Source organism: Lutra lutra, unplaced genomic scaffold (genome assembly GCF_902655055.1).
Source record: "Lutra lutra unplaced genomic scaffold, mLutLut1.2, whole genome shotgun sequence".
Classification (NCBI taxonomy): domain Eukaryota; kingdom Metazoa; phylum Chordata; class Mammalia; order Carnivora; family Mustelidae; genus Lutra; species Lutra lutra.
In genome coordinates, this window is record NW_025923847.1 from 124816 (window position 1) to 144070 (window position 19255).

At 42.0% G+C, this 19255-nt stretch overlaps 1 long non-coding RNA gene across 1 annotated transcript in view; it reads left to right on the forward strand.

Moving 5' to 3' along the window:
- The first annotated feature begins 9788 nt into the window (after positions 1-9788).
- Positions 9789-19255, forward strand: part of LOC125092713 (uncharacterized) — a 30675-nt gene continuing 21208 nt past the window's right edge. Inside the window, exon 1 of the long non-coding RNA XR_007125052.1 lies at positions 9789-9827. This is a non-coding gene — a long non-coding RNA (uncharacterized LOC125092713). The remainder of the gene's footprint in view (positions 9828-19255) is intronic.

Consider the following 19255-nt stretch of genomic DNA (forward strand, 5'->3'; position numbering starts at 1 on the left):
TGCTTCCCTATTTTGCATTCTTGAGGCTTTTTTTGGAAATCAGTTGACTACATATGTGTGGGTTTTTTCCCTCGGTTTCCTACTCTGTTCCATTGATCTGTGTGTCTGTCTGTAGGTCGATACCATGCAATTTCCATTTCTACAACTTTGTAATACATTTTGAATTCAGAAAGCATGATCCCTCCAGGTTTTTTTTTTTTTTTTTTTTCTCCAGAGGGCTTTGGCTATTTAGGAACCTTTGGGGTATTATTCACTCTGTAGGATTATTGGTTTTATTTCTAAAAATGCCATTGGATCTTGATGGGGTTTGCCCTGAATATTTAGATTGTTTATGCAGTTTGGACCTTTGGATTACATATAATCTAGGTCTCCATTAGCATGGGATGTCCAGACTTAACTCTGTCTTCTTCAAATTCTTTCATTGATGACTTAAGTTTTCATTATGCAGGTCTTTCACCTCCGTGTGAAAATAATTCCTATGCATTTTATTCTTTTTGAGTGATTATCAATTACAAATAATTTTCTTAATTCCTGTCATTGATAGCATGTTATTCGTGTATAGAGATGAATTTCATTTTTGTATATAGAATCTGTGTCCTTAAGTTTAGGACTTAATCCATCTGTTAGTTCTCTACAAAGATTTTTGTAGAGTCATTAAAAGCTCAATATATGTCACCATCTCCTCCTAATAAATAAAAAATAAGCTGGGAATATAAGTTCATGTCATCTGACTGGGAAAAGAGGATACAGATATGTTGAGTGATAGTTTTCAAATTGTCTAAAGTGTTTTATGGTTAGTGTAAGCAAAGGAATCCATAAATATGTCTTGTTTTCTTTTACTGCTTTCTTTCAACCAAATATACAGAGCTTTGGTGTGGACCAGTTATTTCCCACACTATCCCACTGTACACCCTGTGCCTCTTGGGAAGCACCCACCATTCTACCTACTTTCTATCCTGGAACCCAGGGCCTGACTCAGCTACTCAGAAACTATTTATCAAATAGTGCATTTGGGAAAAAGCCCATTTCCACAGATTTCCTAGAAGACACACTGCAAAAAGTTAAATTTTATGGAACTGTTTTGATCTCTCTGTGAATCCTTAATGATGCACAACATTGACTGGTTTGTTTTACAGACAGTTCAGGGAACTCCTGTGGCCACTAGAGGAGGGTGCGTGCTCTTAACAAGGATACTGCTCCACCTCCACAGAAGATACAAGTTAACCTCCTTTTGGACTTCCTTCATAATCTCATTGAATTTCTTCAAGGATAGAATAAATATTATTCCACAGATTCTTGCGGATCTATTGACAAGTCCTTACAAGTTTCAACCTAAGGTACTACAGTGACTAAATCACATCTGTTCTTACACATAAAAAGACATAAAATTATAAATGACTGAATGAAGGTCTGTGGACCCTCCTCTCAGAGGAGATAGAAAGTGAACACCAAATGGGTCACAGAACTAAATTTAAGAGCTAAAGCTATAAACCTCAGTGAAAAAAGCTTGAGAAGAAATCCTCTTGACCTTAGCTTTGGCATCTGTTTCTTAAGGATGATACCAGAATCAACAAGTGAAGAACAGGTACATGGGTAAATTGGTCACTGACACAGATGCCTTTCCTCTGGACACCACACGTGCTCCCAGGCACCAGGCAGGAACTGTAAGAGTCATTTCTTTCTACATCCCACTTACCAGTACCCATTACATTCTCCAATTTAAGGATGGGGTCTGTAGCTTCAGAGCCCTGCCTGGGGCCATGCAGCTACAAAGAGGCCGAGCAGGGTCTAGAACTGCTGTCTCTCTGCCATTGGACTCTGTGTTCCATCCACACGGCTCGGCCCTGGAACTCAGAGGTGCACAAAGCTCCACATCCAACCCCGAGGCCTGGAGACCTCACTGAATTCAAGGGACAGTGGTCCCACCTCTGACTGCGGCTTGTCCTGGGTCTGTTGGCTGACAATGTTGTGCCTTGGCACTGAGGACTCTCCCAGTACCAGCCAGGCTTTGTCTGGGTAGGACGAGGTTGATCCCTGGTTACAAAGGCTCGTGTAACCTCAGAGTTGAGAAGTCTCTTCTGAAGCGTCTGGATGCAAACATCTTGTGAGGTTGGGCCCTAATGCTGCCAAGCCCTGGGTTCAAATCCTACCTGTAACTCAATGTGGAGCATGTAAAAGGTCAGTTTCTTAAAGCTTTGGTTCCCTTCTTTGTCAAACATAGACAGCATTTCTACCCTCCTCATAGAATTGTTAGGGGGATTGACTGACGTGATTGATGCTCTCAAAAGATACTCAGTAATCTTTAGTTTTACCTGCTAAAATTAGCCCACGGGGAACACATTGCTGTCATGGGATCTGGGCTTCTGACATACTGTGTCCCTTCAGCCTGTCAATCCAGTATCTCCTGACTCACTTGTCCTTCCAGAAAGCCTTCATCACCTCCATATGGGATTCCACAGGCCAGCCCTGGGACAGGATGTCTCCTGGAGCTTGTGTCCTGGACATGGACAATCCTCAGTGTGGAGACTGGCAGGCTGGAGCCCCCTGAACTGTCACCTGCTTTTGGAACAAATATGGGGGTGCCTTTTGATGGGGCTCTTTCTCCCCAAATCAGGGAAATTAGCTGCCCTCAATTCCATGATGCCTCTTCCACTTTTTCCCCACTGTGTAATCATTGGTACAAATAATCTTAGGCCTCTTTGGCTGCCTGGGTCCCACTGCCTTTCCGTGGTTGGTGTTGAAAGCACTTTATGGATGCCATTTTGGTTTTTGATGGACCTATTGGTAGGAGGAAGCCTGGCCACTCCATATAACTCAATACAAAGCCTGTGCCACTGACCAATATGGCAGCACCTGGCCCATGGCAGCTCTTTCCCTTGTGCTCAGAGCTCTCCTTTCTCACTGAGACCCACTCACTGCTGTTTTTTTTTTTTTTTCCTCTTCATGCATGGAGAGCCCCAAATGTCCTCCCTCTGAGGATATCTTCTGTGCCTGGTTATCTCCATGTCATGGCAGAGAAGATAGGAATTAATGATGATGGTCTCTAATAGAGTGTCAGATCAAGTGGACTCCCTCTTACCTGACTTGGGGTAGGAGAGGGGTCTCAGCAGGAAGCACAGTCCCCTCTTTCAGACAAGCTTAACTTGAGGGATTCCATGGTTGGGGTTAGCAAGGTGGGGGTCACAGCTAGAGCATTCTGAGGGATGTGGATGAGCTATGTCCAGTGTCAAAGCCCCTGGTTGAGGCTCTGTCCATCCTGCAGCTTCCATGAGCAGCCAATGTGCTTTGTAAAGGCCTGTCTTGCTCACACAAGTTCAAGGGGTTCTTGTTGTTGCCGCTAAAACTACATCTGGATGAACACCTGTCTGTAACCCACTGACATGCACTGTTTTTTGGAGGTTCCTCCCTGATAGGATGGGGTTCAGCCAGGAATGGCAGGGAGCAAGCTGAGAGGAGTGGCCTTGCCTACACCCCTCTGCTGGCATGGAGCAGGGTCTGGTTGCTCTAGTTAGCATCTATGCTAAGGTAAACGAGGTGGCTTGAAGCGTGTCGTGAGACAGGGTATGTTTGAGGTGTGTTCAGGACACAAGGCAGGGAAGCTTGTGGGAGAGGACATATGAGAGGGGATTGTGGGCAGGATCCTCCATTCTCTATGGTCACTCCCAATACCCCAATGGCATTACTGTTGGCTTGTCCTTCTCATGATTTCAGGTCTCATATATAGAATCTGGGATCCCTCTTCCCAAAGCAATGCTTCTCCTTAATACAGACAGCATAGAGGAGCTAGCAACCAGTCCCCCAAAAATGTGGTTAAAGTGTTTTCCAGTATTGGTGTTTATAGGAATCCTTTGTAGAGAAACAGAGATTCATGGCACAGACATGCTTATTACTTATATTATGAGAGTCAAATAATTGGAAATGGCACTGTGAATGCCCAAGGGGACAGCAGCAACAGTGCCTGTACACTGTGAGGGCATCAGGTAGAACAAGAGTACAGCCCTGGAACCTTCCCTGCTCCACTCTGTCACACACATGTGTGTGCTCATGCACACAAACACACATGCTACATTTACAGGGAAAGGCAGGGAAGACGGACACCGTGTGTTATGTGTGATTATTTCTTGGTAGAAGGAACCTGCCTTCTCTTTTCATATTTAAATCATTATTTACTACATAAACATAGTCTGGATAAAACCTAAAGTACTATTTACTTCATTACCTAAATTGTTACAAATAAATGATAATATTTAAGATATGATTTTAATATTTTATGATAGGCCCATTAGAATAGTTTAAACATAGTCTATCCAGAAAAATGAAAGAATTGAAAGTGGCTCATGAACCCAGACATTTCTCTTGTGGTTTTTGCATTTCAAGGCATCCTTATGAAAGGGAACCCTAACACAGATAATGAAAATAGTTCATTTTGGGGCTTCTCGTGATCTTTGTTTGTTCAGGAACATTCCCATGTAATAAAATGTTATTTGTATATTTTTTTTAATGTGAATCACTCTTATTTTCTGCAGACAGACAGAGAAGGCCATATTGTAGGATTCCAGGCACATGAAAATCCATGAAAAATTAAAGTACATACCAGAAACAGAGAGAAGAGCAGTGGCTGTAGGGACTGGGGTGAGGGAATGAGCAATGAGTGCTTAGTAGCACAGGTGTCTCTGTGATGGAAATGTCATAGAAGTAAATGGTTGTGCCAAACTCTGAATATACCTAATGAGACGTCGATATAACATTGAAAAGGATCTAAAAAGGAGTAAAATTTTATGTAAACTCAAATTCTACTTTATTTATTTATTTATTTATTTATTTATTTATTTAATTTTTTAAAGATTTTATTTATTTATTTATTTGACAGAGATCACAAGTAGTCAGAGAGGCAGGCAGAGAGAGAGGAAGGGAAGCAGGCTGCCTGCTGAGCAGAGAGCCCGATGCGGGGCTTAATCCCAGGACCCTGGAATCATGACCTGAGCTGAATGCAGAGGCTTTAACCCACTGAGCCACCCAGGAGCCCTTATTTTATTTATTTTGACAGAGAGAGATCACAAGTCGGCAGAGAGGCAGGCAGAGATTGAAAGGAAAACAGGCTCCCAACTGAGCAGAGAGCCTGATGTGGGGCCCGATCCCAGGACCCTGAGAACATGATCTGAGCTGAAGGCAAAGTCTTTAATGCACTGAGCCACCCAGGCACCACAAATTCTACTTTATTTAATGAACAAAATCTATTAAGTCACTATACTGGTGTATATAAAACACAAATATTACAAAGAAGGCAATGACGGAGAGGGGAAGGCATTGTTTGGGGCTACAGCTTGCACCAGTTGCTGCTCAGGGGATGAGGCCGGTTGCTCCACTGAGGCAGCTGGTGGTTCCGGCCCCTCAGGAACTCCAGGAGCAGAGGCAGGACCCTTCTGGACCTCCAGTTCAGGCAAAGGGGCTGCTGGATCTTCCATCTCAGGAGCGTTAATTAGAGCTCTGACTACCAGCTGCACTGGCCCCAGCAACAGAGATGAAGTCACTGCTCTTCTTGACTGGTGAGCAACAGCAGCAGGGATGGGGTGGGCCAGCTCAGGCTCCAAAGATGTGGCAGGTGGCAGAATGGGTGTTGGGGCAGTTTCCTGATGTGGATCAGGATCTTGCTCTGGGTATGCTGCTGTAGCTCCAAGAAGAGAAAGTATCATCAGTATATTTACTTCCCTTTTGCCTTATAAATGAAACCTTTCCCACCACTCAATATGGTCTGCATTCAAAACCCAATCCTTGGAATATCTCCCCAACTGAAGCCCATGGGGACAGGTATCTGAGACTACTCATTTCTCTCAGACTAATAATAATCTATGGAGGCTTACTCAATGTGGCCCACCCTATCTCCTCCTCAGTCCCACATCAGTCACCCCCAGTCCTCCTCTCCCCAGTGTCTGGCTGCATGAGCTCAAGGTGTTGCAGCTGTGAGAGCAGAAGCTGGGCATGATGCTCCAGGTCTGAGCATGGCATATTGAGCCCCATGTATGCCAGCAGCATATTCAGGCTGAGAAATCTAGGCACAGGAAAAAATCCCCAGAATATTGTTTCAGCCATGTGCTCAAGATGGAATAGATGGCCCTGGGGACAAGTAAGTAGGCAGAGAAGTCAGAGGACAGGGCACCCATCCAAACCAATATCCCAGAAATCCCCTGTAGGAACATGGGCCCCTGGATTTCCAGCTCCTTTCAGAGACTACTCCTAATCCTTCCCCACCTGTTATCTGTCAGCCCTGCCCAGGACAGGCCTGGTCACAGATGGCAGGCTGGCAAAAAGGCATTATGAGCGGGAGTCTTTGATCAATGGTGTGTGCATTTCTCTGCTTTTGAGGGCATCTGGACACACTCCTCAGTCTGTCTCCTTGTTCACATGCCACTTGAATTCACCTGCATGTTCCCAAGGAGGGGTGGAGTCTGACTTCACTGTATATACCACTACTCAGCACACACCATTTACCCGAACTGCACACACCACTGCTCTGTAAAGATCCAAACAAGGAGGGAACAAAAGTACTCTGTCTCTATCCAGGCCTTCCCAGCACCCTCCCAATACCTCAAACTTTGCATCCTGTGCCCATGTGCTGCTTTATTCTCTAGGTGCCATGAGTGGGTCTCCTTCCACTGACACTAATCTCCCACAGATTGTGGGTTGTGTGGTCCCTGACCTCTCACTGGGTCTCCTGAGTACCCTCTGAACACCTAGTGTCCAGGTTCTAACAGACATCTGTGTGACAGTTCCTAAATCCTCAGTTCAGAGTCCTAGAATTGGGGCAGAGATAGGGCTGGGAGGGGGCAGGGATGGAGAATGACCCTCTTAGGGGTTGAAGCTGTCCTCCATCCCACTATGCTTTTCCACAGAGCTCAGACACCAACGACATCTCCCCAGGACACCTTCTCATTTTCCGAAAAATCTCTCAGACATTTACCCTAAAGCAGGAAAAACAGATGTGTGGATGAAGGTCCAGCAACCCCTCTAATTCACCATACCTCATTACCCTGGTGGAGAGAGAAAGCCCTCCTTTATCAGCTGAAGCTCACTCACACATTCCACTTCTCCTGAGCTCTGCTGACCTTATCATAGCAGGAGAAAATGCAACCATATCTAGAGGAGGCCAGGGGGCATCACATGAAATGTCCTGTGGATGCTACCTCTCATCATCTGAGCCCTGGCTAGTCTGCAGCCCTGGGGCGCTCTCTGTTCTGTGTAGGGATAATATTCAGCTCCTATATGAATTCCTTCACTGAGTGGGGATTCCTGAATACTTGACGAATGAAAGGGCCCCAATGAGTCCATCACAGATATCTGAGTGGGCCTGGTCCCCTGCTCACACCCAGGTATCCCTGCTCTGGATTCACCCAGACACAGACCCGAGATGGAGTCTCAGATCTCCCTTTCAATGGCATGACAGCCCAGCTCAAGACCATAGTGATAGTGAGGGATGAGTCAGAGGCTTCGTTATGAGGAGCGGGAGAATGCTCAAATAGTGTGACCACAGGCCCTCTAGCAGACTATTCCACAGGATCAGGCACCCAGGTGTACTTTCCATACAAGTCCCCACTGAGTCCCCATAATAACTCTGCCCCAGGCAGGACAAATTGAGGCTTGGGGAAGTTTGGAGACATGCCAAAATCTCACAACCAGGCATTGGCCAAATCACACTTGGCAGTTAGGGGCAGGGTACTCTCCTTGCAAATAGGAGGTCCAGCACCTCTTGGGTGGTAGCAAAGGCTTGGTATGTACCCTGGAACATGTAGACAGAGTTTAGATCTCTTCTTAGAAAGGCAGGTGACCTGTACCCCTGGGGATAAAAATATATGTTTATAAAGCTGTAAAAAAAAAAAAAGAAAAGAAAAGAAAGGATGAATACCCAAGTTTTGTAGCAACATGGAAGGGACTGGAAGAGATTATGCTGAGTGAAATAAGTCAAGCAGAGAGAGTCAATTATCATATGGTTTCACTTATTTGTGGAGCATAACAAATAGCATGGAGGACAAGGGGAGATGGAGAGGAGAAGGGAGTTGAGGGAAATTGGAAGGGGAGGTGAACCATGAGAGACTATGGACTCTGAAAAACGATCTGGGAATTTTGGGGGGTGGGGGGTGGGAGGTTGGGGGCACCAGGTGGTGGGTATTGTAGAGGGCACGGATTGCATGGAGCACTGGGTGTGTTGCAAAAATAATGAATACTGTTATGCTGAAAAAAATAAAAAAAAAAATAAAAAAAAAAGAAAGGCAGGTGCCAGGTGTTCTATTTCTGTCTCCAGCGTGTTTGCCCAGTTGGTAAATAGCACAGAGGTCTCATTTCTATTTCTGATTGAGCTATTTTTACCCTGAGGTGAATCAGAGGAGACATGAGTCAGTGCTATAGACACCAGGAGAATTGGGTGTTGGAGGGCAGACTGACCCCTCCAGATCTCAGTGACTTATGGCAAAGAGGAGGGACAAGAGAGTCTACAGCCCTAAAAAGAATAAGGTGACTCAGGGTTTCATTGTTAATCATAAGGCTCTTGGTTTTGGTTCAGGTCATGTTCTCTATGTCCTGACACAGAGCTCCTCATAGCGCTGAGCACATATGCTAGTGTCTGCTTGAGGATTCTGTCTCTCGGTCTGCTTCTCCCACTCTCTCTTTGCCTCTCTCTCAAATCTGTCAATCAACCAATAAATTAATAGACCCTTAAGGAAAAAGAAAAAAAGTTTCTTGGCGTCCATATAAATAATTGAAGTAAATGATGTCTGAACTGATAGTATCTCAGGCCACTTTGTGAGCTGAGTACTGGTAGGATCACCCTGCATGAATGGCATGAATCCTGTGATTTCTTTCTTTTTTTTATTTATTTCATTTCAGCATAACAGAATTCATTGTTTATGCACAACACTCAGTGATCCATGCAATACATGCCCTCCATAATACCCACCACCTGGTTTACCCAAACTCCTATCCCCCGCCCCTAGATTGTTTTTCAGAGTCCATAGTCTCTCATGGTTCATCTCTCCTTCCAATTTCCCTCAACGTTCCTCTCTTCTCCATCTCCCTATGTCCTCCATGTTATTTGTGATGCTCCACAAATAAGTGAAACCCTATGATAATTGACTCTCTGTGCTTGACTTATTGCACTCAGCATAATCTCCTCCAGTCCCATCCATGTTGATACAAAAGTTGGGTATTCATCCTTTCTGATGGAGGCATAATACTCCATAGTGCACATGGACCACATCTTCCTTATCCATTCGTCAGTTGAAGGACATCTTGGTTCTTTCCACAGTTTGGTGACCATGGTCATTGCTGCTATAAACATTGGGGATACAGATGGCCCTTCATTTCACTACATTTGTATCTTTGGGGTAAATACCCAGTAGTGCAATTGCAGGGTCATGGGGAAGCTCTAGTTTTAATTTCTTGAGGAATCTCCACACTGTTATCCAAAGCAGTGCACCAACTTGCATTCCCACCAACAGTGTAAGAGGGTTCCCCTTTCTCCACATCCTCTCCAACACATATTGATTCCACTCTTGCTAATTTGGACCATTCTAACTGGTGTAAAGTGGTATCTCAATATAGTTTTAATTTGAATATCCCTGATGGCTAGTGATGATGAACATTTTTTCATGTGTCTGGTAGCAATTTGTATGTCTTCATTTGACAAGTGTCTCTTCATGTCTTCTGTCCATTTTTTGACATGATTATCTGTTTTGTGTGCGTTGAGTTTGAGAAGTTCTTTATAGATTCTGGATATCAGCCTTTTGTCTGTACTGTTTTTTGCAAATATCTTCTCCCATTCCGTGGGTTGCCTCTTTGTTTTGGTGACTGTTTACTTTGCTGTGCAGAAGCTTTTGATCTTGTTGAAGTCCCAAAAGTTCATTTTCACTTTGCCTTTGGAGACATATCTTGAAAGAAGCTGCTGTGACTGCTATCAAAGAGGTTACTGCAGATGATATCCTCTATGATTTTGATGGATTCCTGTCTCACATTGAGGTCTATTATCCATTTCTAGTTTAGCTTTGTGTACGGTGTAAGAGAATGATCGAGTTTCCTTCTTCTACATATAGCTGTCCAATGTTCCCAGCACCATTTATTGAATAGACTGTCTTTTTCCACTGTATATATTTTTCCCTGCTTTGTCTAAGATTATTTGACCGTAGAGTTGAGGGTACCTAACTGGGCTCTCTACTCTGTTCCACTGGTCTACGTGTCTGTCGTTATGCCAGTACCATGCTGTCTTGGTGATCACAGCTATGTAGGAAAGCTTGACATCAGTTAACGCTATGCCCCAGTTTTTTTTTTTTTTTTTCTTTTTCAAGATTTCCTTAGCAATACGGGGTCTCTTCTGATTCCATACAAATTTTAGTATTATTTGCTCCAGCTCTTTGAAAAATACCGGTGGAATTTTGATCGGAATGGCATTAAAACTATAGATTGCTCTAGGCAGTGTAGACATTTTAACAATCTTTATTCTTCTGATCCAAGAGCATGGAATGGTATTCCATATTCTTCTGTCTTCTTCAATTCCTTTTGTAAGTGTTCTGTAGTTCCTCGAGTACAGATCCTTTACCTCTTTGGTTAGGTTTTTTCCCAGGTATCTTATGGTTCTTGGTGCTATAGTAAATGGAATTGATTCTCTAATTTCCCTTTCTGCATTTTCATTGTTAGTGTATAAGAAAGCCACTGATTTCTGTACATTGACTTTGTATCCTGTCACATTACTGAATTGCTGTATGAGTTCTAGTAGTTTGGGGATGGAGTCTTTTGAGTTTTCCATATGAAGTGTCTTGCCATCTGTGAAGAGAGATTTTGCCTTCTTCATAGCCAATTTGAATACCTTTTATTTCTCTTTGTTGTGTGATTGCTTTTGCTAGGACTTCTAATACTATGTTGAACAAGAGTGGCGAGATTGGGCATCCTTGTCATGTTCCTGATCTCAATGGGAAGGCTGTGAGCTTTTTCCCATTGAGGATGATATTTGCTGTGGGTCTTTCGTAGATAGATTTTATGATGTTCAGGAATGTTCCCTCTATCCCTATACTTTGAAGCATTTTAAACAGGAATGGATGCTGTATTTTGTGGAATGCTTTTTCTGTATCAATTGAGAGGACCATGTGGTTCTTCTCTCTTCTCTTATTGATTTGTTATATCAATTGCTTGATTTGGAATGTTGAACCACCTTTGCAACCCAGGGAAGAATCCCACCTGGTCATGGTGGATAATCTTTTTAATGTGTTGTTGGATTCTATTTGCTAGGATCTAGTTGAGAATTTTAGCATCCATATTCATCAGTGATATTGGTCTGAAATTCTCCTTTTTGGTGGTGTTTTTGCCTGGTTTGGGGATGAGGGTAATGATGGCTTCATAAAAAGAGTCTGGAAGTCTTCCTCCTGATTCAATTTTTTGAAACAGCTTTGGGAGAATAGCTGTTATTTCTTCTTTGAAAGTTTGGTAGAATGCCCCAGGGAATTTGTCAGATCCTGGGCTCTTCTTTTTTTGGAGGTTTTTGATCACTGCTTCAATCTTGTTACTAGATATCTATCTATTCACGTTGTCAATTTCTTCCTGGTTCAATTTTGGAAGTTTATAGTTTTCCAGGAATGCATCCTTTTCATCTAGGTTGCTTATGTTATTGGCATATAACTGTTGATAATAACTTCTGATGATTGTTTCTACTTCCTTTGTGTTAGTTGTGATTTCTCCCTTTTCATTCATAATTTTATTAATTTGGGCCTTCTCTCTTTTCTTTTGGATTAGTGTGGCCAATGGTTTATCGATCTTATTGATTCTTTCAAAAAACCAGCTTCTAGTTTCATTGATACGTTCTACTGTATCACTAGTGTCTATCTCACTGATCTCTGCTCTAATCTTGATTTTTTCCCTTCTTGTGTGTGGAATTGGTTTAATTTGTTGTTGATTCACCAGTTCCTTAAGGTGTAGAGACTTCTGGTGTATTCTGGGTATTGCAATTTTTTTGAGGGAGGCTTGGATGGCTATGTGTTTCCCCCGTAGGACTGCCTTTGCTGTATCCTATCAGTTTTGGACAAAGTGTCTTTATTCTTACTGGTTTACATGATTTGTTTAAGTTCTTCTTTAATCTCTTTGTTGATCCAAACATTCTTAAGCAAGGTGGCCTTTAGCTTACAGGTGTTTGAGTTCCTTCTGAACTTCTCCTTGTGATTGAGCTCCAGTTTCAAAGCATTGTGATCTGAGAATATGCAGGGAATAATCTCAGTCTTTTGGTATCGGTTGAGTCCTGATTTGTGACCCCGTATGTGGTCTATTACGGGCATTGATATTTACAATTGTTAGATCTTCTTGGTGGATAGTTCCTTTAAGAATTATGTAGTGTCCTGCGGCTGAGGCCGAAGAGGTTGCTGCCTGTGTTCTCCTCGAGGATTTTGATGGATTCCTTTCTCACATTGAGATCCTTCATCCATTTTGAGTCTATTTTCGTGTGTGGTGTAAGGAAATGGTCCAATTTCATTTTTCTGCATGTGGCTGTCCAATTTTCCCAACACCATTTATTGAAGAGGCTGCCTTTTTTCCATTGGACATTCTTTCCTGCTTTGTCAAAGATGAGTTGACCATAGAGTTGAGGGTCCATTTCTGGGCTCTCTATTCTGTTCCATTGATCTATGTGTCTGTTTTTGTGCCAGTACCATGCTGTCTTGATGATGACAGCTTTGTAATAGAGCTTGAAGTCTGGAATTGTGATGCCACCAACTTTGGCTTTCTTTTTCAATATTCCTTTGGCTATTCGAGGTCTTTTCTGGTTCCATATAAATTTGAGGATTATTTGTTCCATTTCTTTGAAAAAATGGATGGTATTTTGATAGGAATTGCATTAAATGTGTAGATTGCTTTAGGTAGCATAGACATTTTCACAATATTTATTCTTCCAATCCAGGAGCATGGAACATTTTTCCATTTCTTTGTGTCTTCCTCAATTTCTTTCATGAGTACTTTATAGTTTTCTGAGTATAGATTCTTAGTCTCTTTGGTTAGGTTTATTCCTAGGTATCTTATAGTTTTGGGTGCAATTGTAAATGGGATGGACTCCTTAATTTCTCTTTCTTCTGTCTTGTTGTTGGTGTAGAGAAATGCAACTGATTTCTGTGCATTGATTTTATATCCTGACACTTTACTGAATTCCTGGACAAGTTCTAGCAGTTTTGGAGTGGAGTCTTTTGGGTTTTCCACATAGAGTATCATATCATCTGCGAAGAGTGATAGTTTGACTTCTTCTTTGCCGATTTGGATGCCTTTAATTTCCTTTTGTTGTCTGATTGCTGAGGCTAGGACTTCTAGTACTATGTTGAATAGCAGTGGTGATAAAGGACATCCCTGCCGTGTTCCTGACCTTAGCGGAAAAGCTTTCAGTTTTTCTCCATTGAGAATGATATTTGCAGTGGGTTTTTCATAGATGGCTTTGATAATATTGAGGTATGTGCCGTCTATCCCTACACTTTGAAGAGTTTTGATCAGGAAGGGATGCTGTACTTTGTCAAATGCTTTTTCAGCATCTATGGAGAATATCATATGTTTCTTGTTCTTTCTTTTATTAATGTGTTGTATCACATTGATTGATTTGGGGATGTTGAACCAGCCTTGCAGCCCTGGAATAAATCCCACTTGGTCGTGGTGAATAATCCTTTTAACGTACTGTTGAATCCTATTGGCTAGTATTTTGGCGAGAATTTTTGCATCTGTGTTCATCAAGGATATTGGTCTGTAGTTCTCTTTTTTGTTGGGATCCTTGTCTGGTTTTGGGATCAAGGTGATGCTGGCCTCATAAAATGAGTTTGGAAGTTTTCCTTCTATTGCTATTTTTGGGAACAGTTTCAGGAGAATAGGAATTAGTTCTTCTTTAAATGTTTGGTAGAATTCCCCCGGGAAGCCGTCTGGCCCTGGGCTTTTGTTTGTTTGGAGATTTTTGATGACTGTTTCAATCTCCTTACTGGTTATGGGTCTGTTCAGGCTTTCTATTTCTTCCTGGTTCAGTTGTGGTAGTTTATATGTCTCTAGGAATGCATCCATTTCTTCCAGATTGTCAAATTTGTTGGCGTAGAGTTGCTCATAGTATGTTCTTATAATTGTCTGTATTTCTTTGGTGTTCGTTGTGATCTCTCCTCTTTCATTCATGATTTTATTTATTTGGGTCCTCTCTCTTTTCTTTTTGATAAGTCTGGCCAGGGGTTTATCAATCTTATTAATTCTTTCAAAGAACCAGCTCCTAGTTTCGTTGATTTGTTCGATTGTTTTTTTGGTTTCTATTTCATTGATTTCTGCTCTGATCTTTATGATTTCTCTTCTCCTGCTGGGTTTAGGGTTTCTTTCTTGTTCTTTCTCCAGCTCCTTTAGGTGTAGGTTTAGGTTGTGTACCTGAGACCTTTCTTGTTTCTTGAGAAAGGCTTTTACCGCTATATATTTTCCTCTCAGGACTGCCTTTGTTGTGTCCCACAGATTCTGAACTGTTGTGTTTTCATTATCATTTGTTTCCATAAATATTTTCAATTCTTCTTTGATTTCCTGGTTGACCCATTCATTCTTTAGAAGGATGCTGTTTAGTCTCCATGTATTTGCGTTCTTTCCAAATTTCCTCTTGTTATTGAGTTCTAGCTTTAGAGCATTGTGGTCTGAAAATATGCAGGGAATGATCCCAATCTTTTGATACCGGTTGAGACTTGATTTAGGACCAAGAATGTGATCTATTCTGGAGAATGTTCCATGTGCACTAGAGAAGAATGTGTATTCTGTTGCTTTGGGATGAAATGTTCTGAATATATCTGTGATGTCCATCTGGTCCAGTGTGTCATTTAAGGCCTTGATTTCCTTGTTGATCTTTTGCTTGGATGATCTGTCCATTTCAGTGAGGGGAGTGTTAAAATCCCCTACTATAATTGTATTCTTGTCGATGCGTTTCTTTGATTTTGTTATTAATTGGTTTATATAGTTGGCTGCTCCCACGTTAGGGGCATAGATATTTAAAATTGTTAGATCTTCTTGTTGGACAGTTCCTTTGAGTATGATATAGTGTCCTTCCTCATCTCTTATGATAGTCTTTGGCTTAAAATCTAATTGATCTGATATAAGGATTGCCACTCCTGCTTTCTTCTGATGTCCATTAGCATGGTAAATTCTTTTCCACCCCCTCACTTTAAACCTGGAGGTGTCTTCGGGTGTAAGATGAGTTTTTTGTAGGCAACATATAGATGGTTTTTGTTTTTTTATCCATTCTGATACCCTGTGTCTTTTGATTGGGGCATTTAGCCCATTAACATTCAGGGTAAGTATTGAGAGATATGAATTTAGTGCCATTGTATTGCCTGTAAGGTGACTGTTATTGTATATTGTCTCTGTTCCTTTCTGATCTACTACTTTGAGGGTCTCTCTTTGCTTAGAGGACCCCTTTCAATATTTCCTGTAGAGCTGGTTTGGTATTTGCAAATTCTTTCAGTTTTTGTTTGTCCTGGAAGCTTTTAATCTCTCCGTCAATTTTCAATGATAGCCTAGCTGGATATAGTATTCTTGGCTGCATGTTTTTCTCATTTAGTACTCTGAATATATCATGCCAGCTCTTTCTGGCCTGCCAGGTCTCTGTGGATAAGTCTGCTGCCAATCTAATATTTTTACCATTGTACGTTACAGACTTCTTTTCCCGGGCTGCTTTCAGGATCTTTTCTTTGTCACTAAGACTTGTCAATTTTACTATTAGGTGACGGGGTGTGGACCTATTCTTATGATTTTGAGGGGGGTTCTCTGAACCTCCTGGATTTTGATGCTTGTTCCCTTTGCCATATTGGGGAAATTCTCTCCAATAATTCTCTCCAATATACCTTCTGCTCCCCTCTCTGTTTCCTCTTCTTCTGGAATCCCAATTATTCTAATGTTGTTTCGTCTTATGGTGTCACTTCTCTCTCGAATTCTCCCCTCGTGGTCCAGTAGCTGTCTGTCCCTCTTTTGCTCAGCTTCTTTATTCTCTGTCATTTGGTCTTCTATATCGCTAATTCTTTCTTCTGCCTCATTTATCCTAGCAGTGAGAGCCTCCATTTTTGATTGCACCTCATTAATAGCTTTTTTGATTTCAACTTGGTTAGATTTTAGTTCTTTTATTTCTCCAGAAAGGGCTTTTATAGCTCCCGAGAGGGTTGCTTTAATATCTTCCATGCCTTTTTCAAGCCCGGCTAGAACCTTGAGAATCATCATTCTGAACTCTATATCTGACATATTACCAATGTCTGTATTGATTAGGTCCCTAGCCTTTGGTATTGCCTCTTGTTCTTTTTTTTGTTGTGAATTTTTCAGCCTTGTCATTTTGTCCAGATAAGAGTTTATGAAGGAGCAAGTAAAATACTAAAAGGGTGGCAACAACCCCAGGAAAATATGCTTTAGCCAAATCAGAAGAGATCCTGAATTGTGAGGGGGGAGAAAGGGGATAAAAAGGGGTTCAGAAAGAAAGAAAGAAAAAAAAACTATTAAAAAAAAGAAAGCCGATAAAGAAACAATATAAAAAGAGGAAAAATATATATATATTAGATAAACTATTTAAAAAACGTTAAAAAAAGAAAACGGTAAAAGTTAAAAAAATTTAGCAGAAGAAGAGAAAAGGAAAAAAAAAATTGAAAAAGAAAAAAAAAATTAAATTAACTGCAAGGCTAAAAAATCATGGGGAGAAAGCCATGAGTTCCGTGCTTTGCTTTCTTCTCCTCTGGAATTCCGCCGTTCTCCTTGGTAGGTGAACTTGGTCCTGGCTGGGTTTCCCATAGATCTTCTGGGGGAGGGGCCCGTTGTAGTGATTCTCAAGCATCTTTGCCCCAGGCGGAGTTGCACCGCCCTTACCCGGGGTCGCGCTGAGTCATCCACTCAGGTTCGCTCTTGGGAGCTTTTGTTCCCTGAGCGCTTTCCGTAGAGTCCTGAGGATGGGAATAAAGATGGCGGCCTCCCGGTCTCCGGCCCGGAGGAGCCGAGAGCCCGGGGCCCCACTCCTCAGTGCGCCCTCAGAGAACAGCGCCAAATGACTCCCGTCACCCTGGCCTCCAGGCCGCGCTCCGAGCTGACCGAGCCTGCGACCGGTTCAAGGCAACCCTGAGCTGAGAGTCACTCCTCGGCTCTGTCTCTGCAGCCGGCTTCCCCGTTCTAATACCGGTAAGCTCTGCGACACTGAGACACCCCCAATCCTTCTGCGACCCTGCGGGACCTGAGGCCGCGCTTACCCCGCCTGGGCTTCACCCCAGTTAAGCCTCTGGAGTGATGTCCCTCAGCGGAACAGACTTTTAAAAGTCCTGATTTTGCTCCGTTGCTCCGCCGCTCGCCGGGAGCCGGCCCCTCCCCCCGCGGTCTATCTTCCCGTCGCTTTGGATTCACTTCTCCGCCAGTCCTACCTTGCAGAAAGTGGTTGATTTTCTGTTTCTGGAATTGCTGTTCTTCTTCTCTTCAATCTCCCGTTGGATTTGTAGGTGTTTGCAGTCTTTAGATAAGCTATGTAGCTGATCTCCCGCTACCTGAAGTAGTCTCAGCCTGCTACTTCTCCGCCATCTTGACTCCTCCTCTCTATCTCTTGATCTCAGAATCTTGAGTTCAAATTTTTGTCATGAAGATTGTTAAAAAAAAAAAAGTGGGGTTGTTAATAACATTCTGTCCAATTTTTGTCTAGGTATTTTATAGTTGTAGCTGTTTTTTTGAAGCCTTTGTCACGTGTTGGCTCTGTTGTTGTGGATGGGGTTGGATAGACATTCAGTTGCATTGCTTTACTTGAGGTTGCCCACTGTTTCCAGAACTACTTAACGTGGAGACTGTTACTTCCCTATTTTTTATTCGTGGAGCTTTGGTTGGAAGTGAATTGACACATATGTGTCAGTTTCTTCCTGGTCTTTGTACTATGTTTCATTCAAATGTGTGTCTGTCTGTATATCCATATTATACCATTTTGATTTCTACAACTTTGTAATACACTTTGAGTTCAGAAAGCATGACACCTCCAGTTTTGTTCTTTCTCCAGATGGCTTTGGCTATTCAAGGCCTTGCATGGTATTATTCACTTTGTATCATTGCTGTTCTTATTTCTGAAAAAGCCATTAAATGTTGATGGGGTTTGAACTGAATGTTTAGATTGCTTTTTGCAGTGTGTACTTTTGGATTACATATGTTCTTGGGATCCATTAGTATGGGATATCTAAAGACTTCCTTCTGTCTTCTCGAAATTCTTTCATTAATGATTAATGGTTTTCAATATACAGGCCTTTCCCGTATTGAGTAAAATGCTTTGTAAGTATTTTATTCTTTTTAAGTGATTATCAATTAAAAATTCTTTTCTTACTTTCTCTCAGTGATAAACTTGTTATTCATGTGTAGAGATAAAACTCATTAATGTGTATTGAATCTGTGTCCTTAAGCTTGACTTAATCCATCTGTTGGTTCCATGAGGATTTTTGTAGAATCATTTTGGATTCCATATATCTTATCATGTTCTCCTAATCTGTAAAAAATTAACTGGGAATATAGTTTGATGTTATCTAACTGGGAAAAGAAGGATACAGGTATTCTGAGAGATCATTTACAAATTGTCTAAAATGTTTTGTGGTTAATGTAAGCAAAGGAATCCATAAATGTGGCTTGTTTCTTTTACTGTTTTCTTTCAACCGGATATACAGAGCTGTGGCTTAGACAAGTTATTTCCCCACACTTTCCCACCCTACAAGCTGTGCCTCTTGGGAGGCATGCACCATTCTCTCTGCTTTCTATCCTTTGAATCAAGGCCTGAGTCAGCAGCTCAGAAAATACTTTTCAAAATAGTGCACTTGGGAAGAAGCCAATTTTTTCATAGATTTCCTAGAAGACATCCTCCAAAACATTGAATTTTACAGAATTGTTTTTGATCTCTCTGGGATCCTTGATGATGTCCAAGGTTGAATGTGGTTTGTTTTGCATACAGGTCAGGGAGCTCTGTGGTACTCCTGCAATATCTCCTGTGGCCACCACAGGGGTGTGTGTGCTCTTATGGAAGACATCGCTCCACCTCTGCAGAAGGTAGAAGTTAACCTCCTTTGAGGACTTCCCTCACAGTCTTGGACAGCTGCTTCAAGGATTATTTACTATAAATATTCTTTGGGATCTATTGACAGTTCCCTACAAGTGACAACCTAAGGTACTACAGTGACTAAACCGTGTTCCTTCTTCCACATGCAGATACATAAAATTATAAATGTCTGAATGAAGCTGGACCCTCCCCTCACATGAGACA